At 39.7% G+C, this 26,941-nt stretch overlaps 1 long non-coding RNA gene across 1 annotated transcript; it reads right to left on the bottom strand.

Moving 5' to 3' along the window:
- LOC124275798 lies at window positions 1-26,941 on the bottom strand. Its single transcript, XR_006898355.1, has 3 exons — window positions 26,654-26,941; window positions 7,397-7,590; window positions 1-34 (listed from the first exon to the last, which is right to left on the bottom strand). It is a non-coding gene; the product is annotated as an uncharacterized LOC124275798 (long non-coding RNA).

Below are 26,941 nucleotides of genomic sequence, written 5' to 3'. Positions count from 1 at the left end.
CCATGGTTACCAGATCCTTGAATAGTGCTGTAACCTGACAAGAGAAATAAATTTCTAAACACAGTCAAGATGGTGGCATTTCTGATTTAAGGTCAGACACTGGGGCGTCTGCTTATGTCAGTAAATATACAGTGTACTTTCATTGCGGATCCAGGGGTTCAAAAACACACACACACACACACACACACACACACACACACACACACACACACACACACACACACACTGAAAATGACTTAAGGCCACATTGAAGATTTTTTTTGCGTTGGTGGAGCCAATGGTGAGTTCAGGGGGTTCGAACCCCCTGAAACAACCCCCACCCCACCCCCTTTTCAAAATTCCTGGATCCGCCCATGACTTTGGTGGTGAAGTTAAGAATACAATATTAGATAACTAATCATTTGACATAAAAGCAATAGTTTTGTCTATGTGACTTTTGGTAACCTAATTAGTGTCTGAAGAAAAGTACTGTTTAGTGTTCGTCATGCGAGTTTGTTTCATCAACAACGTGCTCGGAGAAAGGCAAACAAAGACTGACTTTTGGCGTTGCCTGGTGATTTTAATGCGCTTCAGTCAACTTGCCCCCATGACCCTGTTGCCGTCAACTCCAAGGGGCTGTCCCAGTCGTGTTGCGAGCGGCACGAGCGCTCACGGGAAGACAGGCAAATTAGTCAAGCGTCACATCATCAACTCTGTGTTAAGAAGTTACGGGGATGTTTTCTGTTTTAACCTTTTTTCAACAAAAATCCTACACCGAAAGTCATCTCATGACTTCAGTCGTTTTGACGTGAAGAAAATTGGTCATAATGATTATTAATGTCCCAAAATATCCTTGACCTACTGTTTAAAGAGCTCCCCGTGCGCATAATGTGTACAAAAGACAGAATGTATGTTTCAACGAAAAGAACATTTCTAAGGCCAGTTAACTGCACTTGTCAGACATCTTTTATTTTATTTTTACGCGTAACAACACGTATTTCTGACAAATAGAATCAGAAACGCCAAAAATGATCAGGTTACAGACATTGTGTGTGTTTTGCCACATTGAACCGTAAGTCAAACTATGCATTGAAGAGTATACTTCCCAAATATGCATTGATGCTAAGCAATACAAACATATGACCCACGGGAATTTCGGGTAATAACATAGGTCCCCTACCTAATATGTCTGTCGTTAATGGATCTTTTGATGGAGCTCTGTGACGTCATTGATTGTATTTCATCCTGCCCAGATTACGTGGACCGAGAATCGTGAGGCTAAGTACGTGATTGTCTCTTCCATACTCCATTGTTTGTCGACCCCGGTGATATAGCTGCAATATTGCCGGGTGCGCCGTTCAGCGATAATCCCATCATAACGGTACATTGCCACAAACAGAGGAATTAACGAATGCTGAGAAAAAATATTAACCAAGACCCTGATAATTTCCGCTGTTAATATCCATTATGGAACCGGATATATCACACGTTCGGTGAATATTCAATACACAGATGGGTAACTTCCTGGAACCATGCAATCAGTTAATTCCACAGTAATTGTGTTTTCACCTTGTTGACCCGATAGTGCGTTAGTAATACCTTCGGTAGAATGGTTTACGAACTCACCTCTGGTCATTAGTGAAATTACACGAATGTTTTTCGTGATATGATATGTTCCTTAAAAAAATTAGGCGACGTTTTATGTAGTTTCCTTTGTCGTAGTGGAAGCTTTTGAACCCGATCAGATACCGTCTGATCATCGCGAGAGAAAAAAGAGAGAGGAATGACTATTGCTGCCAGAGTTACCATAATTCTTGAAGGCAAGATAACCACATTTGCCATTGTCCTTTCGACGCAATTTCAATTAAGGCGCTGTTAACGTAACGAAACCCTGACGGAGGACAAAAATTTGTATAGGTAGACTGTGCCCTTTGAATTTCGTCGTTTTACTTCCATAAAGCATAACAATGTAACAATAGCTCACGCAGCCGGTCGGACATAGCCGTTAAAACGAACAGACACGCATAACACATTCAATCTCTGTTCCCTTTGAGAATAACAGATACGAAACCTAACAACAGCTTAAAATATTTGAAAAAGCTCATGCAGCCGGTCAGACATAGCCGTTAAAACCAACAGACACGTATAACGCTGTCAATCTCTGTTCCCTGTGAGAATAACAGATACAAAACCTAACAATGGCTTAAAATATTTGAAAAAGCTCATGCAGCCGGTCAGACATAGCCGTTAAAACCAACAGACACGTATAACGCTGTCAATCTCTGCTCCCTTTGAGAATATCAATACGAAATTTTATTCTTTACACTAAGAGCACAGAAAACCGTGCAGCTCACGGGACTAAAACTCACTGTTACCATGGCAACCGAAACAATGTAGTCCCTGTTAGTTAAAATCGATTATGTATACATCACGTTAATTCCATGTCTTATAATGCACAAACCAATCATGAATGAAAAAAAAAAGACAATTTACGAAGTAATGAGCGAAATATGCAGGTACGTATTCCAGTAATAACCAGGCTGTCGACAAACAACGTCATACTTCTACTGTAAGGGGGATAATTGTTATGTTCGTGACATGGTTGATGCATATTACCATTGGCTGTAGTTATGTGCATATTTCGTTGTCAATGTCGCACGACGTCGATAATTCATACACACACATTTGTGAGGATTCAGGCTACAGCAACCTACGCTGGTCGAAAGAGGCGAATATACGGATCGTGTTGTCAACGTCTAGGACGTGCTGGATTGCGTGTCACAGTATCCCCCGTTGGAGCGTTGCTAATGATGTCAAACACTTGATTGTCTGGTCCATTTCTGATTTCTGATTTATTACAAGAAGTCGACATATAGCTGGAAGAGTCCGGCGTTAGGCCGCAGACTAACACAAACATTATTGCAAGGCTATTTGTAAAGTTACATCACTTCTTCTTGTAGGTCTGTATCCTGTGCTTATCCTGAATGGTGACAGTGTCAGATCATATGGCCCCGTATCCTTATGGGGTTGTGCTCATGTCAGTTTTATTCCTTTAATTCCTCTTCAATCACATCTTGGATTCAACAGTCCACAATGATATCTGAATGATGTTTCATTTATCCATTCAACCGCCAAGCCAGTCCCCATTCAGAACGAGGTACATGTATACTGGACAAAATAAGTTAGGGCTATTGGTATTTTTATGATTTATATTTTATTAGTGTGTCAATGAATAAATAGATCATTATTCATAATTTCAAAATTTACATATATCCCAAACTATTCCTTTCCAGTATATTTGGAATCGTCATGCAAACATAAATGGTTCTTTGAATTAAAAAAAACGAACCTGAATTTAGTCGAAATGTGATCCGGAAAATAAAAAACCAGCACCAAAGATAAATAACAGCAGACATTCAAATGATAAAATAAACAGAAAAACAAAAACGTTCTTCTCCATTATTTATCGACACATTGTCATCATTTATGCCTGTTGGGTTTCATGCAGACCAAAGTACACTTATGTGACTAATAATATGTGTCTGAAACATGGTTGTCCTTGCAATTTGGTAACACTTTATCTACTATATAAACCACAGATTGGTGGTACTTGAATACATGTTCCTTGAACCGTTTCATTCAGTAACGATTTATGTCTGATTCCTTTTTAGTGAGCTCTCTCTTCAAGGCTGGTTCAGGTGTGGTAATGAGGAGAAACGAAGGCTAATTGCCTCCGTCGTTCTTTCAAAGGCAGTATTTTATTTGGCATGTCATCCCTTAGCGACCATTATGAATCATTATGTACTATCCGAGGCAGGCGCTAACTTACATACAGATCGATACCATTCGGAACACCTAATCTCATATATGAAGGTTGGTAGCGGAATAGGTCGAGTGGCTCGGAATGTCGTGGATACATTGACAGATGCTTTCTCTGCAGGTGGAAGGTATCAACAATATGTCTATCAGGATACCTTACTCATCAGTGACAACAAATGTTTACCGATGCAGTTCAATATTTTGGTGTCTACATTGCTTCTTTTGACACCCATTTATAAGGGCTAGAATTGGTCTTCACCAACCCACTCGTAAAACTGGTTAATATTGGGTGGTCAGTCTCGCTGATTTAGTTGATGTCATCGTATCCCAATTGGGTGGTCAGTCTCGCTGATTTGGTTGATGTCATCGTATCCCAGTTGGGTGGTCAGTCTCGCTGATTTGGTTGATGTCATCGTATCCCATTTGTGCAGATCGATGCTCAGGATGTCAATACTGGACAGTCTGGACTTCTACAGGACTTTGTCATAGAGGCCGAATGTTGCCGAGTGCGGCGTTCAATAACCAAACACCGTTTTAGGTACAAACGAGCCTTCTCTTCTGACGATAAAATTCCAGTAACAACCTACGGCCCTTCTTCAAAAGGCCTAAAGCTTTCGGTAAGATTCATGGTAGACTCGTGGAGGATATATCCATATTTGACGCATCAATGACAAAACATATGTCTGATGCAATTCCCAGTTCTGACATGAACTAGATGTCCATTGTTTGTGGATACATTTACTTGCCTTTGCATGGATTTGTGACGGATGCCATTGGTGTCACAGGCTACGCCCATCTGGTAGAGTATCTGATGGATAGTGATTCATCAACACATCCTCATAATATAGTCGGGATCGTACAATGGACTCAGGTTTTATTGGAGATTTCTTACGGAACCTTTATGTGTTTTTAGGGAAACTTATGGTTTTGTAAGCAGAGTTACACACTACAGCTAAATGTTACCACCAAGAGCTGATTCTAAGCGCTTTTTCGCCCTGGAATAGACTAACATACATTCGACTTACAGATGTAATCGTGTTATATTAGCATGATGGAATTATAGAGAGGGTTGTATTTCCACCACTGATTGAGTTTAGTCATGTTTAGGTTTACATCAAACCGGCATTCTGAAAGTCCACGTGTAGCTGTAGAGTAACAAGTGACGTTTGTACTACTGAAAGGAGACCTGGGACATCGGCAATCAAAGATTCATACAATTCAGGCAGATTCACTGGACCTGCAAACCAATATGATGTGTGTGATCTCGATCTTGATAAGGGGTGGCGAAGATACACGTTTTCACCTTTAAAAGTATATGGCATCGTATCTAACTAATCCAGCGGTATCAGTATGCAGTCCTTGTTTTATTCCCAGTCTTGTAATGTCTTTTGTTATGACGCTGTTAGGGATCCAACCATCCACGTTCCACGCCATTTTGGGTTTACAGGTGCCCCCTTGGATATCTTAGGTCTACCTTGAAATACATGTAATTCATAGTGCTTTGTAGATGGAGTGTTTGCCAGTATAAGGAAGGTCGGTGATTGGATATACGACTGCGTCAAAGGAAAGGAGTCAAGAAATGGTACTTGTTGTTACCCTGACTGGCGCTCGGCTTCAAGGGAATAGAACGAGGACTATTCATGCTAAATGCGACATGCTCACACCATGGCTAGGTTCTACAAAACCGGCCTATGCTTAGTCTAACACACGCACACGCACATACACACGCACGGTCATACGCACACACTAGATCTGTTATCTACTATGAAGTAATAAATACATATCTATAAGCCTCCCCACAATCACAGCGTCCTGGCACAGCTAAGGGAAGCAACTCTACAGCACCTTAAACGACAGACTACTTGCGCCGTTTTTTATAAATTGATAAATCAGAATGATTTTGTCTGAAGATGTTGTACGTTGACGGCCTCTGATTTGAGAAGCCATTTCCTTGCATCATTTCGCCCTCACCACACCCTGCTCAAATATAACCTTGTTTGCCGGGGATAATAGGTTATTGATCACAGTAGCCATAGCAATTAATGGATCCATGTATACTGACACATCAAGAAACAGCAGAGCAGAAAGGTCATTTCCCTTGAGGACAATTGTTGGAAGAAATGGTTCAAACTAAATGATAACGATAATTAATTTCATGAATGAAACAATATCATGTACCATTGATGAGAAGAAGTGTCAGCTAAACAGACTTGCTTGAATTACTTGCCTGCCACATTCCTTACTTGCAAAGGGCAAAGTTCCTGTACAAATGAACATTTAAAATATCCTGGGAATTGTTCTCGTTTATGTTTTACAAGACCACATCAGCAAAGTAACCTTTGAAGCGTTCAGAATGTCGTCACCATGAAGCTAATACTATTTGTTTTGTTTCTTTTTCAGCGCCGCACTCCACAATATCCTAGCTAGATGACGACGATGTTTCACCCTTACCACACTATAACCTCCCAGATACTACGTCAGAGACATACAAATATAAAACAAAGAAACAAAACAAATTATTATATCAAAATCTACAATTTTGGGTTACGACACACCGAGAGCTTTACTGACGTGTCTTGTGACAACAGGGTGAGTGGGTTAGTGAGTTAAACATGCAAGTCTGTATTCCGATGGCGACAACAGGTTATTACCGAGAGCTTTACTGACGTGTCTTGTGACAACAGGGTGAGTGGGTTATTGAGTTAAACATGTAAGTCTGTATTCCGATGGTGACAACAGGTTATTACCGAGAGCTTTACTGACGTGTCTTGTGACAACAGGGTGAGTGGGTTATTGAATTAAACATGCAAGTCTGTATTCCGATGGTGACAACAGGTTATTACCGAGAGCTTTACTGACGTGTCTTGTGACAACAGGGTGAGTGAGTGGAGTGAGTTAAACATGCAAGTCTGTATTCCGATGACGACAACAGGTTATTTCCGTATTTCACAGATAACACTGATATTTACCTTTGTTTTCAGAAGAGTACAACAACTTTGGTAAACGTTTAGTTCAAAAGTAAGCGATTGTTTAATTCTCCAGCGGCAGACACCCATAATATTTCTTAAGAGTTATGAGAAATCGAATGACAGACTTATAACACTGGTAATTGTAAATTGTCCGGTAATATCTTAATTTTCTATTTTTATCTAATCAAATTACCTTTAATATTCAGTGTAAGTTGTGCCCTCGAACGACGATGTTCACCCAATAAATCTTGTGCGTCTTTAAATAATAAGTCTAAATTATAAAAGTCAATAATAGGTTCGTAGTTTCTGAAAATGATTTATGATTTTGTGGCAGATGTTTGAATGCAACCATTTTATATTTTAATTTGTTTTGGTTTTTTTGCAAAACATTAAAGGCTCCGAAAGTAAAGTGTGTATAATGCTGTGTCATAGCTTGCTAATTTTACACGCGAGCTCGTCGCTATATGGCTGAAATAATGCTGATGCGACGTAAGATTTAACTCACTCACTCTGAAAATGAAGAAAATTCGCTAGATCTTGTTACAAATATACATTAAAAGGCATTTAAAAAGAAACATATTATTACAAGGCAATAATATCATGCACTGAGTGCCTGTTTAGCACAGTACCTGTAATGACCATTTCTGGCACCGGAAGTGGCTGTGGTGAGCTGGGTGAGCGCTGATTCGCCCGAGGGGTGAGCGCCCTCTTGCCCTTAATGGGTAACGGGGGAAGACGTCGGTTGTTCATTTGGCAGAGAATGATCAAGAAGTACCGACAGTTACGTCATTGATGTTACCATGGTGACTGGATGGTTGGGCATCTGAAAGGTATGATGAATAAGATACATGTCGCATCCGAAATAACATTCAGAATGGATGTTCATACGTAACCGGAAACAGACCAGAAATAGTTTGCTTGATTTCTGTGAAAGTGATAATGATCTTTAATCCTTGTTATATTTACTTGTACGTACATGACTGATTCATGTCACCCAAATAGCATTAGGCAGAAGTGAAAATGATTTTTAGATATATTGCCATCAACGGACACTTCAATACCCGTTGTAGGCTATTCGATGTCACGTGTTTCAAGGTTTTCAAGCACGCAGCACATACAAAGACTTCAAGAACGGCAACCTTGAATTAGGTGAATTTGTGTCGGTTGTTTTTCTTATCAAAGTTAAATAATGGCTTCACGACTGATTAGAAAAACAGAATGAAACACATTTGTATCAGATGTTCTGGAGAGCTCGTTCAGATCAATAAGAAGTAGAGCAATGAACCTCAAACCGCCCACAACCACTCTCTTTTCCATGGTCCATATGGAGAATACCGGTTTAACCAACCCCCGAACGTCCACCCGGCACCGAAACCACCCACCGTACCAATTTGCCATAATCTCCAATCAGCCCAGTTATTCTGTTCTGCCTGAATGTGTGTATATATTTCTGAATCAGTGAGTATTGTTTTATGCCGCTTTTAGGAACTATTCCAGCAATATCACGCGGGGACACCAGAATTGGGCTTCTCACATTGTACCCATGCGGGGAATCGAACCCGGATTTTTGGAGTGACGAGTGAACGTTTCACCACGAGGCTACCCCACCGCCTCTATATGTTTCTGAGCTATCAAGGGGTTATATTTTACATATATAACACTGTACAATACATTCAGAAATAGAGAATCTCACCCAAGTGTCTTCTGATATCAATTATATCAACACGAGTTGATAAAGTTACAAATATCCGAGGCTTGCCGAGGATATTTTAACTTTTATCAACGAGTGTTGATATATTTGATATCAGAAGACACGAGGGTGAGATTCTATTTATCATCCAAAATCACTTTTCATTAATTTTCAATGAAATATGTACATCTCTCAACACGGTACTGCCATTACACTTGCAGTGCAGTGATGTTATAGCATTGTGACGTCATCAAGTACATGACGTCATAGCATTGTCAGGGCATTGTACAAAATCTACTGTCAAAACGATATCTCCTAGGAGATATTGTTTGATCTCACACAAGCGATATCTCCTGTGGAACACAGTTTTGGATGATAAAGGATGTTATCAATCATTGGAAGAATATCACATATTTTGACGAACATGCAGTGAGCCCAGTTAATCCTCTGGTACAGTTTCTACGACTGTGATCATATTAACACTTTACGTGATTAACGATTCGTACGTGTTGTTACAGACTTTCCGTGTACACGTAAGTTGCAGCATATATGGGTGGCAGGGTTAACGATATGTCATTGTAAGCAGATTGGGATTCAACTAAACCCTTCTGAATGCAGGGTTAACGATATGTCATTGTAAGTGTACGGTGCAGACACACAATGCCTCTTGGTTTAACCGCAGGACACCGACGTTGACTATTCTGATAAAACCCGCAAACGTGTATGGTGCAGACAAACCTAATCGGCACGAACCGGGATTCGAACCGTCAGGTTTTTGGCAAGATCAAGGACACACCTTTTCAGGGGCAATAGTGGCATCTTTGACTTTCTAAAGTTAAATGCGATTATTCTCCCCGGTACACCATGTCTCTTCAAGTCAGAATATGACATCTATGATAAGAAGATGGAAATATTGTTCACTTTGTCAGTTGGTCAGACATATGGGGTCCCTTGGAGATAACACTTTGAGCCAGTGAATGACATGAACTTTCTGTGTGAAAGGAACACACCAATATATTTGTTTTTCTGTTCACGTTATTTGTTCCGTGGGTAAGGTCACGAGAGAGAATGTCTGTTGGGTAGTCTGAAGGTCAGAATGTTCGCTCGTCACAAAGGTTTGAGTTCGACCATGTGTGGTCTCCAACATAATTGCAGGAACATTGCAATAAATGGCCGAATGAATTCTGGAAACTTATGTACAAACTGTTCATCATAGCAGTTTATCAGTATGGTGTGATATTTATGTTTAGGTGCTTAAAGGTTGAGCTAGTCTGCCTCCCAGACCGTAGAGAATACATTACATAGGAGTCAAAGTCTAGAATGATTTCAAATTCAAATTGGCCATTCTGGATTGCCTCAGCCCTGAAATTGTGAATTGTTCTCAGCTCAGTTTGGACTTTTTCATTTTGATTTAAATTAGATAACTCAATATCTGTTCTGGTACCAAATGTCAGTCTAAGGTTAAGGTAAAAATATCAGAAATTCAATCTCACAAGGGACGCAACTCTTACAGCGAGATGGGCGAACCTTCGACCGTGAGGTCGCCTATTCACAAACGATGAGTAAAACCTAGACTTGCATAAGTCTCTAAGGTAATAAGTAATAGTTTAAACGAAAATTTCTAAAAAAATATAAATCACAGTCTGGCGTCCTACTATCCGCTTATCTAGACCTTCCTTTTAAAGGATAGAATTACTATTCATCCATGGGCTTATCATTCAGGACAGCCTTGGAGCAAGGCTAAGTAAATCCATGTTATAAGCATATTTTGTCTGTGCTATTAAATCATCGTTACTTCGGGAACGACATGAATTTGCAAATTAATAAAGTATAAAGTATACATATCGGAGTAAAATCATTAAAATCGATCTTACAAGATTGAAAAATATACCTAAGAATGCTTTCAACTATACTTGTATCCATCTCTGTATGCTTGTATATTTAATATTTAACCATTCGTATATTCAATATACACTCTAGTGTACATATATACTCAAAAAGGCATTTTGTAAGTAACATTATTCTTGCCTTATATTAATATAATGCATGTACCAAACAATTATATTGTGCTTCCGTGCTGAAGACATATTTACAAACAATACAACTCACCTTTCACAGTGTGACTCCATTTTGAAAAGGAAGTATTTTCATAAAAAACAATCAGCCGACATGTTTTTGTGTGAACGTGTGTGAGATTCATGAGCCCCTGTCATCAGACAGGTGTGTGACAGAGTGACAGGTGAGGTGCACGGAGAATGATACATCACTCATTTCATGGCTGTGTAATTGACGCTGAACGGATCAGCTATCATCTGAAAACATAATTAATTTGTGTGGGGAGTCACGTTTGACTTGAAGAATGTTTACAGTGAGATTACTGACAGAAACACCGAAACGTCATCAATCACTTCTCCTGTTTTATGACGTTAAGACTGTTCTGCTGTTAGAGCACGGCACTGTTCGACGGCGGCAATTCAGGACTGTACACATGGCGGGCAAAACAGCATAAACGTTAGCATGCTGGTGTCAGATATACACTGATGTACCTTCTTGTATGTTTCATTTCAATCCACCATGAAACAAATAATGGTGTTTACATATTAATGACCGATTATTTAAAATTATATGCGTGTGCGTGTTCTGTAGTCCGAGAGTTATCAAATCAAAACCATCACTCGTTCAGGTGAAGGGTTTTTAAAGAAATATAACATATTTCCAAAAATGCTGAAAAATTAACTGTTCTCACGTGTCACAGGAACACACGGTTCTCTGGACGTATTAGATGTTCTGCAAAATGTCTTAAGCGTCCCTCAAAAGTAGTTTGACCTTTCTCAGACAATAATGGCATATTGTCTAGCTTTGACTCAAATAATGTTTTTGAACACCCCAGACGCCGCACATCCCCATCTGACCCCCGCACACACAGAGGTTATCAAAAGTCCCTTTGGCATAAAGATTATAGAGATCCTCTTATAAATCCCCACGTGCCAAGGTGATAAACAAAGGTAAAAACAGTACCTCCTGTCAAGGTATTGCAGTGATAACTGAAACATTATATAGGTTACCGTTAGTTATATCTCCCTGTGTATATGTCTACACAATCAACTGTTTTCACGACTGATCAGAGTGCACTCATTGAAGTACATTGATGTGTACTAAGGCAAACAAGAAAATCGTTTTTCATTCCTTTCCAAATGACTGTAATCTCTAATTAGAAATGTAATCAACATTCATGTATTTCATCATTAGTTTGAAGAAATCAACTTCAAGGCGGAATTAGATATCAGTTCAAATTAGATAATAAAATAACTAAAACCCTTTGAAGGTTTATGGGGTCAATCTTCAGTTCAATTAAACGCCAGTGTACTTTAATCTTTTAAAGCTAAAGAAAGAGCTTAGACCCGTAGCCTTTCAAAAACGCAATGAGATAATTAGGAAATTTCGTTGTCATATCTGAGATCTGTCTCCATCAACTACCAGTCATGTTGTTTGAAGCTTACCCAAAAGTAATTTACAAAAGATTTGATCGTACCTACTTAGGCATTTACGATTAATTATACATATTTTCCTCCAATGCAGGTATTACTGAAGAACGCTGTTTGGTTCCTGTTTAACTTCTTGATCACCGACTTAACATTTAAACAAACTACCAGACACAAAACAGTTAACTTACAAAAGATTGCATGAAGATATATACTCACACGACTGTATACGTAGAAAATACAGTATGATCCGATTTCACATGCTGTGATGTATTTTAGTACACCTTAGGTCACGAACTGTCCATTATATATACATCTCTACGCCAAGACGTGTTGGACATCCCTGGTCGTGTTTGTACATTTACACAATACATCCACGGTAACTGTTGAACGACACTGTCTCGCATTCATATAATGCAGTTCCAACGTGTCTGGGAAATTGATAAAAATCTGGACATAGTTGCCACAACGGTGATAAAACTCGTATCGTAACATCACAGAGACAGTTAATTGATGTCGTAAACCGTCGTAAATCCTGACAGGCGTTCTCGAAAGAATGTCGTAAAAATCTTCAGAACTAATGACGTCAGTGCTTTCATTAACGACAAGGTGGATTTGTTCTGTCTAACGAGTTTGTGATCGGAAAATCGATGTCTGGTGTGGGACCCGCACTCTCTTACCATTATAAGTAAGGTAATTTGAAGATATGCTAACGATTTGCGACTTCTTTTACAGGAAGACCAGGTGAAACGTAAGCACATGCATGACGTTAAACATTTAAGTCCTGTAAAATGTTTTAATGTTAAAAATTCAGAACAACTTAATGGATCTTTGGAATTTACGATATCAGCTCAGCAAAGTCAGTAACGATTCCTGTAATTAAGATGAATGTTCTTGAAAATACTTATATTTAAGACACCACGTGACTTCGGTACGGGAAGATTAGACGTGACTTATCTGAATGAAAATAATACATTAGTCTGACGGGAACAGACAGTGGCAGTTAGTGTTCAATAACTAATTTACCAAATCGATATCACTACTGTCTTCCAGACGTAGCCTAAAATGCACGTATAGGCGACGTATTTTTTTTAAATATTTTTTTTTAAAATGTAAAAATAGCTTGTCCTCAGGTTTCACAATAGAACAAGATCAATGGGAAGTATTTATAAATATTTTAAGAAAAACGTGAAAAATAGATCAAATATTTATCACAATAAAAACAAATAATTAAAATTAATATGTAGAAATAGTTGGTTTCCAATCTCAGAAAAAAATATTGATCATATTCTGAGACAAACATCCCAACCATCCGGGTTAGAATATTGGACATTGTGACGTCACGGGCAGAGTTAACTGTTCAGTTTTACCTGATGATGGGGCCAGAACAAGCCCTGAAACGTTGTACTCAAGAATAAAAAAGAAGATGTAACCCAGAAAAATCTCTATGTTCATAGAATATTGATCTTCAGTAACCCATGCTTGTCGTAAGAGGCGACTAACGGGATCGGGTGGTCAGGCTCGCTGACTTGGTTGAAACATGTCATCGGTTCCGAATTGCGCAGATCGATGCTCATGCTGCCTGATCACTGGGTTGTCTGGTCCAGACTAGATTATTTACAGACCACCGCCATATAGCTGGAATGTCGCTGAGCGCGGCGGTACACAACAAAACAACCAACAAAATCTTTTTGGGGCAGGTCTGTATCCTGTGAATGGTGATCAGATGGCGACAGTGTCTGATCATATGAGTGCGGCGTAAACCTAAACTCACTCACTCACTCACTCATTCATCAACTCTCCAAGACTGTCCTTTCTGTCAAAGTGTCCACAATGAACTAACATAAGTTACTTATAATTTCCAATAATGAATTCATATAATTTTCATGTTTTGTCTTTCACGCCCAATGGAATCGAATGTTTATCGAGACCGTCAATCTCTGACACTGACATCACAACCGTTACATACGTCCATACTTTTAGTGCTGGTGTTCAGTAAACAAAGACGCTGTTGTATGTCTACTGACAGTGTATACGAGAATATATACCGCCAAACCCGCACTTAAAGAATCCCTTCTGCAGCGTGATTATTTACAATATTTTGGATTGCGATGGTGATGTTTATTCTTTCAACTTTTCAAATTTATATGTGGGGCCATTATCCTCCCGAGAAATCGACCGTGGCTAGAACGTCATTGAGCATTGAGCTGTTGTGTGAGGTCTTCCAATAAGCCTTTTATGATTGTTTTTATTATTACTGCCATTAAGCGTGACCTGGTGATGCGTGTTTTGCAGAAATAACGATGATGATGTGTTATTTCGATCTAACGAAATGATTCAGTGCACCGTTTCTATAATGTAGTACCGTTTAAATTAAAAGGAATCATACAATTTGACAAAAAGGAATTCTGTGAGCTAATGCTGTTTAAATAACTTTGAATGTATGACTGCTGGCTCCCATTGCTTAGCTGACTTGTTAATGTGTTGCCTCACCACGCCGAGGAGTCAGGTTTGAATCTTTTCAGGTACGATGAGCGAAATCTGAACTTGTTCCTCTCAGCCGTGTCCTTTTTTCTTATTTATTTGTTTAACGCCGCCCTCAGCAATATTCCAGCTATATGACTGCGGTGTGTAAATATTCGAGTCTGGGCCATACAATCCAGTGATAAACATGAGCATCGATCTACTCAATTGGAATAGATGACATGTGTCAACCAAGTCCGCGAGCCTGACCACCCGACCCTGTTAGTTGCCTCTTTCCATAAACATGAGTTGCTTAAAACCAATTCTAACCCGGATCTTCACTGGGTCTATTTAAGTTTAATGACAGCAGCCTGTAAAAACTCAAATAGACGATCCAGTGATTGACATCATGAGCATCGTTCTCGGCATACATCATCCGATATCGTTAATAGCCACTAGCAAAACGCGTTACCTGGAATCTCCCTGGGATGGGTAGCACTTAGAAGTCGATATGTATATAATGACAAGAGGGCATGGCTGATTACCGTATTTAGTACAGTTGTATTATCTTTTCTGTGTAGATTCATAACATGACGTGCATATAACCCCTAGACACCATACTCTTTCTTTTGCGTTTGCAATCAACAGTTCCCTTTGACAAGCAAGAACCACGGAAGCATACAAGAACATAATTATATTTCAAATATTTTTTTCATCCTTGCACGAATATTAATCATAAAAATATTTTCAAATTGATCAATATTATTGAATTGTGTCATATTGCGCAAGTTTGAAGCCAGATAACGGATCTGGGTCCCTATCCACAAAACGTCCGTAGCCGTACGACATTCGTAAGCCTATGGTAAACTATAGATTTACGACAGGTCGTAACGTTACGAACGCTTTGTGGATCGGAACCCTGGAATTATGAGCTGGGTTCACTAGTCATGTCCTTCAAAGAGTAACCATACACTTAACAAAAAGCCAATTCATGTCTCGTGTGATTTATATAGTCCATTATCATTAATGGAAAAACATATTTTTTAAATAATTATCTAGATTATGGGACTTCCTTTATTAAATATGAAAAATGCTAATATCTGGTGTTTACTTTCAAGTCATCGGGTACAAAACAATACAGGTACCTTTTTATAAATCAGTCAATCCGGGACTCTTTGACAGGGAGACAAATGGCGCGAAATGTGATCATTCCCCTGTCACCATCGGTTGTAACAAACAATGACCGTGATAAACAATCCCGTCCGTCCAAAACAATCAAGATTATCGGAAACACCGGTAACAAAGGATGATGAAATGCTAGTGCATACACAAAAGAGAACAACGTAATATTTATAATGGAGCAAATTCAATGCATTCTTTCATCGAGATGTACCGAAAACGTCCGTCGCAGTTACATGCAATTGCAAGTTTTGTCAGTAATATTCAACATAAGCAGCTCTCTCCTGAATCTGAATAGGAAACGATCGCATGCAAGTCAGGTGTTCAAGTTAGACAACTATTGACGTTAAAAAATGAACTTGAAACCACAAAGGATCATTGATATATCAAATCAAGTTCGGGTAGGGCTGGGACGGGTGGCCCGGATACCCGGGTCGGGTGGGTAATGAGTTGGACCCGGGTACCCGTCTCAATACCCGGACCCGTTATGATCATGTGACTATAGATTAAACAATGTAATATGTTATTCTTTCATGTTTATGATTAAAATGTATTGTCTTTGAAGATTTAGACATAATTACAGTCACTTCTTTTGAATATAATACATGGTTAAGATATTGAAAAACTCGAACTTTTAGTCTCCAAGCGGAAAATCTATTGCCCTTTCTTACAAATTTGATGTCAGGAATTAACATAACGGGTATCCGGGTAGGGTAGGGTAGTAAGGGATGGGGTACCCGGTTAGAACATTTGGACTCGTCCCAGCCCTAAGTTTAGTTTAGATCGCCGAGCTGGCTTTAACACCATGGAGGCCTCATCACTACAAGTAATGGCGGTTGGATATTAGCGCGACCTCTTACCAGACAATACAATGGCACGTACCCGGAAACTGTGAGGGAGAACCTGTGCAGTTTGATGCACGACGACGTATAGAGCCTGCCGTGGCCACATACTTCCTAAGGTTCACTTCTGAACCTACACGTTGGCATTAATGCAATTTGAAATTGAAAGCGAATGTGAAATAGTGGCCACTAACTGGGCCCGGGTGACAGTAATTGTGTCTCTAAGCTGTTATGTTGTTGTTTTTTTTCCAACTTGTTCGTTTGTTGTCAAGTGAATCATCGCTTATCAGGAAGTACTCTGATTAAATCTCACATCAAATATTACCACGCCAACAACAGCAGCAGCAACGGCTACAACGAAAATAGCAAAACTACTGATACGCAAATGATACGCAGCAGGGTAAGGTTGTTATACATATATCATCTTTAGATATGATATGTATGTAGATATGATATGTATGTAGAGTGCCTAATATCCAGCTCAAAGATGCTCAGTGGCGCTAAGGACAAACTATGGGCAAAGCGTAGATATGTTTACTCCAGTTAACGCAAGCAGCCTATGAGGCACTGGAAGGTTGACAATCACATGGCCATCTTATCCCACCAGGTACCCATTCACTGCTCGGCAATTTTGAACATGCTCAAGTGCCCAAAATGAGACATATGTGTCAAGAGTCGATAAGTGATATTAGAGTCAAAAGGAGTTTCATGGAAAAAAGGATTCAGATTTCAGAGATCTTGCTGAATGGTATCTGGTTAGCAGGTCAGACACATATATCGGGGAACATCATGGGATAGGTATCTGTAGACAAGACAGACCACTTTGCAGCTTATCCTTTGAAGACCTGGAAGCCATTGATGCAAAGCTGTCACGGTAATTAAGATACTACTCAAATCCACATTGAGTGTTTATGAGTGGACGAGATTATGAGATATTTGAGATTTATGCATCCGCAGTCCATTATCCGACGTGAAATCTGGGAACGTGTATGTCGCAGGTCACATTGCTTGTCATAAACTCGAACTGACATGAGGATCGGACCCCACGGCGCCTTGGCTCTATGATGTTACATGCCACCTTGCATACCTTTCTTCAAACCATTACTTTCTTTGAATACACAATGCCATTTAGAAAGACTTAGTGGTCAAATGTAACAATTGTTGTACATATGGGATTACACTTTCTCAGTACAGTGCAGATTCTAGTACCTTTTTGCGTTGAGCCCCTTCCGGGATTTGAACCCACACTCTCAGTCAGGCACCTAATCGCCTGCACACAAAGTCAGCGATCTTACCCTCTTAACCACCCTGGTGGAAGCCGTACAAGAATCTGTACTTTACTGAGAAAGTGTATTCCACAATATAACACATGTTACATAGTTTCTTTGTCCCTGGTTGACTCGCGCAGTTAAGCATATAATTTTTGAGATTGTATTAAATAAGGTGTTGACTATGTTAGCCATGGATTTGACAGCTTTAATATACACTTAACTATCGTGGTAGAATTAATTAGGATCTTCGGAGTGAAACAACATTCATTCAAAAGGGCAAAATATATATATATATATACAATGTGGTCGCAGTTCTAAATCTCACTTTCATTAGCTGTGTAGTTATACCCAAAATGGTTGTCAACTAAACAATGTTTGTGTTGAAACCCGTGGTCACCAGATTAACCCCAAAGTCAGACAACACAGAAACTACCTAGGTAGAGTTTATAAACCTTTTAATACCGCCACATTATAACGCCCCTAGTACCGTCAATACTGCTGTCATATTGGAGCTGAAGGGTGGGGGATTGAGGTAGATTGAAGAGGGAACACATCTATTGTCCGTCATTGTCCGGTCAGGACAGGTCAGTCAGTGCAAGGCGTGAGTTCAGTATATATCCAAAGTGGCTTTAATGTGCCTTGATTAATGGAAGAGCTTATTCGGTCTGAATCGAAGTGCGCATTTCTTTTGACAATAGAGGTGATCGACGTACTATGACGTCACGTTGTTGAATTATAAGCCGAGAAAAGAAACGTGACCCGGGCATCGACGACTGCCTTTAAACTAACTGCCAATAAAAGGAAATGTTTGAAGTTTCACCGTCATATGAAACACGCTGTAATGCATACAATGGCGGGCTTTACTAATGGCGCTGTAGTGACGGACAGTGTCCAGATTGGTTTGTGTGTGTTCTTGGTGAATAAAGTAAAGTAAAATAAAATAAATAAAATAAAATAAATAATAAATAAATAGATAAATAGATAAATAAATAAAATAAATAAAATAAATAAATAAACAAACAAACAAACAAACAAACAAACAAACAAACAAACAAACAAACAAACAAACAAACAAATAAATAAATAAATAAACTATGTCACGGAAAAGATTTTTGTGATGCCTTTGTTTGGTAAGAAACATTTGACCTTCAAGAGCGCACAATGACATGCTTTTAATGACATATTCGAGATATAACACACATAATGATGAGGAATGTTAACAAGCACCTGCCTCCATGGTTGTATAATGAGGCATCACAGGTGACCAAATCAGGCTGATTGCTATTCATCTTACCGCCACGGTGACGATTTTCTCTCATGTTTACTTGACCTTACTTCCATTACTTCACACTCCCTCACTCACTCACAATAAACAAATGTGGTCCAATGGAAACATTGGGTTCATTAAACCTTTTACTCAGCTGCGCTGGCAGGTGTATACCTCAGGTTTTGAAGAAAATGCGTTTCATTGATCTTCGTAATTGTTTACCGACAGAACTTGGCCCAGCATACCATTTGTCTCCAGTTAACGTTAATGAGTATATTTGTGTAGAAGATCTTCGATTATACTGAGCGTCACTTGGGGCAATTCCAGTCCACAATAGGTCGCTTTTACGTTAAGATCTGTCGTGAATCGGGATTTGATGGGAGTCGTTTCAACTCAAATGAGAAAAGCTGGTTTTAATGTGTCACGTGAGTGATTTTGTGTTATATAAGCCTTCGGGAGATCGGTTAATTATACAACACAGGTATGTGTTTATGCGGCGTATAACAATACTACCTCAGTCACTCGAACCAAGAGGTATGCAAATTACAGAATGTTAGCCTGTTGTTTAATACACCTTGTTCATGTACTATCACTTTAGCGAATATATTACCTTTCTCACAGAGCAGCACCGGTTCATGTTTCTTCGTAAGCTAAATCAACACCCAAATCAAGGTAGTTATTGAAACCATCGCATCGAAAGCCATTGCAGCAACCAATCCCCAGTCAATAAACAGACATTTACCTGTTTATACTCGCAGAACCATAAACAACATGGCCAATATGTACCTTTCGCAGTCTCCATTGTGTGGTAGAACAAGACCCATTATCTCCCTGTCTCGTTAACAGTATTCTGTGTCCCTTCTTTAAAGACCTTCCCCGAGTATCAGTGTTTATCGACAATAGTTCGTTTCGTTCCGTGGGTGTATAATTACAAGTAAAACGAATACTAACGGTGAATATACATTTCCTGTAAATGGAAGGTGTACATAAACATCAAGACTCCAGTCACCTTGTCTCTGCCCTAGGGAATTGTGTTTTGTCCCCACAACATTTGTGATCCCCATTTACCCGTTAACGCCATGTTAGACGTATTTACCTGACTACCAAGTAACCTGACTTCAAGTGATAATAGACCCGTGAAGATCCGGGTTAGAATTGGTCTTCAGCAACCCATGCTTGTCGTCGTAAGAGGCGACTAACGGGATCGGGTGCTCAGGCTCGCTAACTTGGTTGACATATGCAATCGTAGACCGATGCTCATGCTGTTGATCACTGGATTGTCTGGTTCAGACTCGATTATTTACAGGTCAAGGCCATAGAACAGGAATGGTGCTAAGAACGGCGTTAATCACTTACTCTGCCAAGCAATAGATGAATCAATCAATCAAATTATAATTAGTGTACACCTTATCAGGAATTTTATACTAATTATCATTTGCATAATAACCATTAGGGTTTTTTCACATTGTATATTGCATCATAGATTATATAGTGTATAGTTCGCTTAAACAGTACAGTCAACTCTCGTTAATCCGACACTTGTGGTTGCAGAGAAATATGTCGGATTAACGAAAATGTCGGATTAATGAGTGTCGGATTAACGAGAGCTGACTGTATATATATGGCGAGCACAAATGTAAAAATGTAAATACCTACTGAGTCCGAACTAAAGCAACGCAGGATTATTCAATAATACAGAAGAAACATGGCGATTAGGTATGTCTGAGAACAGATGATTTGCAAGAAGCATTTTCTTGTGTCAGAATGACGCAACTTATACGGTATGGTTTTCACCCTTGTGTTACCTAGGAGTGAAGGCGACCTGTCACCAATATTGATTCAGCATTACTGGTTAAGCAGAACATTGCACTGTTTGTCAGCGGGTCGTGGGCGATAGATATTGTGAGTCGTGGATTGTCATCGTGGACGTATGTGTAAATGTACTGGGTGTAGGTATCGATGGACAAGGGCATGACTGTGTGTGTAGGAGTCAAGTGACATAGGGTTGTATGTGAGTATGTGAATATGTGAGTGAGAGAGAGAGGGGGGGGGAGGGAGAGAGAGAGGGGGAGAGAGAGAGAGGCGAGTATGTGTACGTGTGTGTGAGAGAGGGTCACTGTGTGAGCGGTGGGTGAGCGAGAGAGACAGAGAGGGAGATTGTGTGAGTGTGTGGGTGAGCGAGAGAGAGAGAGAGAGGAGGAGAGAGGGAGATAGAGAGAGAGAAGTGAGTATGTGTACGTGTGTGTGAGTGGGTGTATGAGAGAGAGTGACTGTGTGAGTGTGTGGCTGAGCGAGAGAGAGAGTGTGTGTGTGCGTGTGTGCAAGTGTGTGCATGTATGCGAGAGTGAATTTATATGTGTGTGTGAGTCAAGGGACATGTGGCTGTATATGAGTGAGTGTGTGACTGAGAGTGTGTGTGAGAGCGAGTGCATGTGTGTGTGAGGTAGTGTGTGTAAGTTTGCGTGTGTAAGTTAAAGGCATGTGACTGTGTGTGTGTTTTTGTGTGTATTTGTGTGTGTGTGAGTGTGTGTGAGCGACAGTCAAGTAACATATGACTGCATGTGAGTCAGTTAGCATGCGGTGGGATGCGATCACGATGATCGAGACGTACGAGAGGAAATGGGTGAGTTGAGGTTTTACAATTGTCGGATGTTTGAGCGGATACGCCTGATGATCCTGATACTGGTCACTATCAGTGCCTGAGTTAAGAACGATATATAACAAATATCAACAATGACAAGCGGTTACTCACAGACACCTGAATAAAACAATACAAGTATATTTTACAAAGTGAGCGAGTGAGTGAGTTGGTGACCTCTAGGCTACCCAACAGACATTGACGCTTGTGATCTTACCTTCGGAACAAATAACATGTGAACAGAGAGAGTGAGTGAGTGAGTTGGGTTCTACGTCGCTTTGAACAATGTTCCAGCAACATCACGGCGGGGGACACCAGAAATGGGATTTGAACCCGGGTCTTCGGCGTGACGCGCCAACGCTTTAACCACTAGGCTACCTCACCGCCCCATATTTTACAAAGAATATCGACAGACGTTACATAAGTAGTACTTGTAACGATAACTGTCGATTATTACAAGGTCAAAATTATACCTCAGAATATACGCGCTCGGAAGTGTATATAAACTTAAGCCCTTTCCATAAATATATGAAATATTGTCACTTGTATGGTAGCCTATATCACAAGCACCTGTTTATAAATCCCTATCAAATGATGATCACAAGTATTGGCATACAGGAAAGCGAATCCTGACCTACAGTGGCAGCTATCACAAATGTTCTTGAACAAACACATTTTAACTTCCTTAAGTGGCATCTAGAAGCTGGTATGATGAAGTGGAACACTTTTTATGGATAGACAACTTCTTTGTTGCAGTAGTAGTTGCGACGTTTCGGTGTAGATCCTAACACCGTCCTTTGCTTGATAACGGTGTTAGGATCTACACCGAAACGTCGTAAGTACTACTGCAACAAAGAAGTTGTCTATCCATAAAAAGTGTTCCACTTTAAACACATTTTACGCCGCAATACACAGACTTCACAGATAATGAAGAAGGGAAAATGTTCCCCAAAGCGAACTTTGCATAAGGACGATATGCTCCTTCTCCTCCATGCCTAAACCTACAATAGTTGTAGCGTTAAGATCGCTTTGTGAAACGAGGCCAAGACTTTGCAGTTGTGTGAAACCTATTCATGTTACCATGTACCATGAACAGCATTAACCAGTTGTATACATATAAAGTCATCATTTGAACAATAAAAACTTGCTAAGTATGCTGCTTTGTCCTCCAATTGTCCTCATACAACAAAGAATCCTAATATGTAATCATGTATGTTGTGTGTCTGGTCGACCATCTGCTCAACACTGCTGGCTCATACACCTGCTGACCAATAAACAAGGACATCCAACCCTAGATTGACCGCCGGTCAGAGGGCTAATCAGGCAGACTGTTTACATCACTGACTCGGAAACAACACACAAGCTAATGACAAAGGTACTGAACAATACATTGATTTTCACAGTTAGAGTCGGGTGTGGACGGTGTGGTGCAGATGTGAGAAGGTGGCAGTCTGCTTTTAGCGTACTCATGGCGTCGACAATCCTATAATAATGTATGGTCACTTATGTTTGCTATGATGTTTCAGCACTGTCTGATATATGTAACCAATTACAGAAAAATATTAATGTTCTTAAGAAATTTTGTAAATTCACTGTTATGTCAGTTAATCTTATAAAGACTATGATGCTTGGTTTTAGAAATGGCGGGCCTCGAAGGGATTAATAAAAAATAGTATTATATAGGTAAACAAATTGAATCTGTATGTTTTTATAAATATTTAGGACTTGTATTTACACCAAAACTTGTATGGAGTAGAGCCCAGACATCGCGGGCCGATACGGCATTATTTTCTGTAAATAACTTTTTTTAAAATGGTTAATGCCAATTGTAAAGATTTGTTTAAAATATTTAATTGTATGATCTAACCTACATTATGTTATGGAACTGACGTTTGGGGCACCAGTTATTGTAAACTGGAGTCTGTGCAAATTAAATTTTGTAAGATTATTTTTAAAGTCGGTAAATCTAATGTGGTACTTGGAGAATGTGGTAGACTCCCTTTACAAGTTGTATATATGACTAAGGTTATCAAATATTGGTGTCATTTATTGTACTTACCCCCGAATAGACTCCCAAAACACAAACATGCTGAAATCATTAGATGATGTTGGACGTGTACCTTGGGCAACTAAAGTTAAACATATTTTATTTGCTTATGGTTTTGGCTATGCATGGGCCAGTCAGGATATTGGTAATTAATTATTTAATGTTTCTTTTTAAACAAAGATATTTTTAAGCTCATTTATTTTTCCTGGTATACTTCCATTGAAAATTCACATAAAACTATTTATTATTGTCACTATAAAACCGTATTAGATGTAGAAAAATACTTAAATTGTAATATTTGTTTAAATTTGAAATCTGTCCTTTCAAAATTCAGATGTGGACATTTTAATCTAGCAATAGAGACTGGGAGATATGAAAAAACTGCTCCTAATGAAACATTTTGTTTATTTTGTAAATCAAAAGGTATTAATGTTGTTGAGTGGCATATTTTGTATATTTGTGAATGTCTTTCTGATGTTCCAGATAAATATATTGTGAAATATTTTAGTCAACCTCCTACGATAAACAACTTTATAAATACAATGCGATGTGGCAATGTTGATGTGATTAAGAATGTTAGTTTATTTTTATATCATGTACAAATTAGAATTAAGATCAGAACATTTTTATAAATTCATGTGTACCATTTATGTGATATGTGATTATGCATTTAACTGTATTATGGGTCAGTGGCCTTTCACTGAATTAAACTGTCTGTCTGTCTGACAACCCTATGTGGACATGAGTCACTAAAAATCACTAAAGGAAACACCTTGTAGCAGGAATACAACGAACATAATCAATGGAGTAGGTAGTGAGTAAGTGAGTTAACTTTTAAGCCACGCTCTAGCAATATCCCAGCTATATGGCGGTGGTCTGTAAATAATCGTGTCTGGGCCAGACTGTCAGGCAGCTGCTCGTCCTCTATTGGTGAGGCTCACAGTCTTGTCGATTGCATGACATCGTGCACCAGGAGATGCATATACTATCAATCACCGGATTATCCTGTCCAGATTCGATTACTTACAGACATACAGCGTTAAGTGAGGCATTACAGGGATGCTCAGATCAATATGAAATGAATTTGTCCTCTTCAATGTCCCTTTTCCAAGTCCAATGCGCCCGAAACCAGTTCTGTTACATGAAAGAGACATAATCCTTTCCACAAACCTCTAAACATTGATTGATAAAGGATTATTTCAGTCAGTTCAGTACTCGTTGAGTGTACCGCATACATTCCATGCAGTATTATGGTGTTGCTCGATTAATGAACCAAAGACACGTTAAGTGTATTGACATACACCACGACATGTTCATCCCAATCAATCCGACATGGACAAATGTACGAAGAACAGATTAGAAGAATGAAGTTACATATACATGGGTGGAGGAATCGGCTCCAGATCAATACTAGGTAATTAGCTGCTTACAGGTCCATGTCCATTTGACCACATATGGACATTATACCCGGCAGATGATCAGGAATGTAGAGCGAGAGATATCGGAGCGATGACAAACTATATCGTTAGTGTGTTTGTACGAATTATGACTAGTCAAACTATTTATATGTACTTGTGAGTAGGATTTAGGATCTTTTCTACAAATTTGCGATCGTAAAACTAGAACTGTCATAGGTCTGTGTCAAAGTCGACTGTCGAAGTCGGTGTCAAAGTCGACTGTCCGTAGTGTCGTAGTCTGTTTCAAAGTCGACTGTCGAACTCTGTGTCAAAGTCGACTGTCGAAGTCTGTGTCAAAGTCGATTGTCGAAGTCTGTGGTAAAGTCGACGATCGTAAGTTTGAGTCAAAGTCGATTGTGGACGTCTGAGTCAAAGTCAACTGTCGAAGCCTGTCCAAAGTCTATTGTCGAAATCTGTGCCAAAGTCGACTGTCATAAGTCTGTGTCAAAGTCGACGATCGTAAGTCTGTGCCAAAGTCGACGATCGTAAGTCTGTGCCAAAGTCGACTGTCGAAACCTGTGTCAAAAGTAATGCTGGTCATAGTCGCGTGTGGCTGACACGTACAGGGAAGAGCCATTCTGACAGATCAAGGATGTTTGTGAAACTAGGATACAGACAATTCCTCATCAGTCGGACACTCTTTCAATAATGACACCAGAGTTTAACGGTCAGGCGTCATCTTCTAACGTCACACCCTACAAGGCCACACCAAGGTCGTGCTTCCCAAAGCAATCGCACCCCTACGACCGTAAGTCTACCTTAAAGTATGGGCGTCATGATGGCCCTAGCTCTACGAGCGCTCTGTGAGACGGACCTCATACAGGAGTTGAATCTAGCCACTTTTTTCTTAGGTGTACGCTGAAGTACGTCGCAGATGAAAGCGCTCTTTAGACCGAACCACCGACCTTCCTCTTTAGGGTGGAAGGTCGGTGGTTCCATGCAACACCTCGTCATACCAAAGGACGTTACGAAATGGTACGTTACGAAATGGCGCTCACCAAAGGACGTTACGAAATGGTACATTAAGAATTGGTGTTCACCAAAGGACGTTACGATATGGCGCTCACCAAAGGTCGTTACGAAATGGTACGTTAACAAATTGCGCTCGGTATTAAGGGGGTAAAACGAAGATTATTCATGCTGAAATGCGACATGATTTCACTGTGGCTGGACACAAAACTGCCCAAGCTCAGTCTAGGGTACAAACACGCAGAGACGCACACGCACGCACACACATACACAGACACACGCACACAAACACATACAAACACGAACCTACACACATGCATGCACGCACGCACGCACGTTTATTTAAAGAAGGAGACATTGGTAAAATCGTAAACGAAAACGATGTAAGAATAAAAAATGGGAAATATTTCTAAACTGGCGTTACAGAGCTGAAACAGCACTCGACCCCACACTCACAGTAGTAGAAATTGTTGACATATCAGTATAATACGTACGTCACATTTAGGTGTAACTGGCCATCAAATTCATTTCGCTTGGAATGTGTAGAAGTTGTTAATTCAACGAGCATCACTGTCACCTACCTCATTCCTACATCGTGAAGGGACGACTGCAGCTCACATCCTGCTGTTGATGAATTGTTCCTCAAAACACGAAAATAACATGAAAACAGCGGAGTACAAACACAATCTACCACTGCGCTGTTTATCTTTGCTGGGCAAAACTATAAAAACCTCGCCCTAAAACTCTCTCTTACATGACGTCATAGCGGGGTTGATTGGTCACGACGCTGTTATGCGAGTTGTAGAAAGAGAGAGATAATAGTATTTTGATGAAATGGACGCGCAATGACCCACCAGCTGTCGCTCACG

Source organism: Haliotis rubra, unplaced genomic scaffold (assembly GCF_003918875.1).
Source record: "Haliotis rubra isolate DU_JTF1 unplaced genomic scaffold, ASM391887v1 Scf2029, whole genome shotgun sequence".
Lineage (NCBI taxonomy): Eukaryota > Metazoa > Mollusca > Gastropoda > Lepetellida > Haliotidae > Haliotis > Haliotis rubra.
Note: the sequence above shows the minus strand (reverse complement) of the source record. Positions and strands in the feature narration are given on the sequence as shown.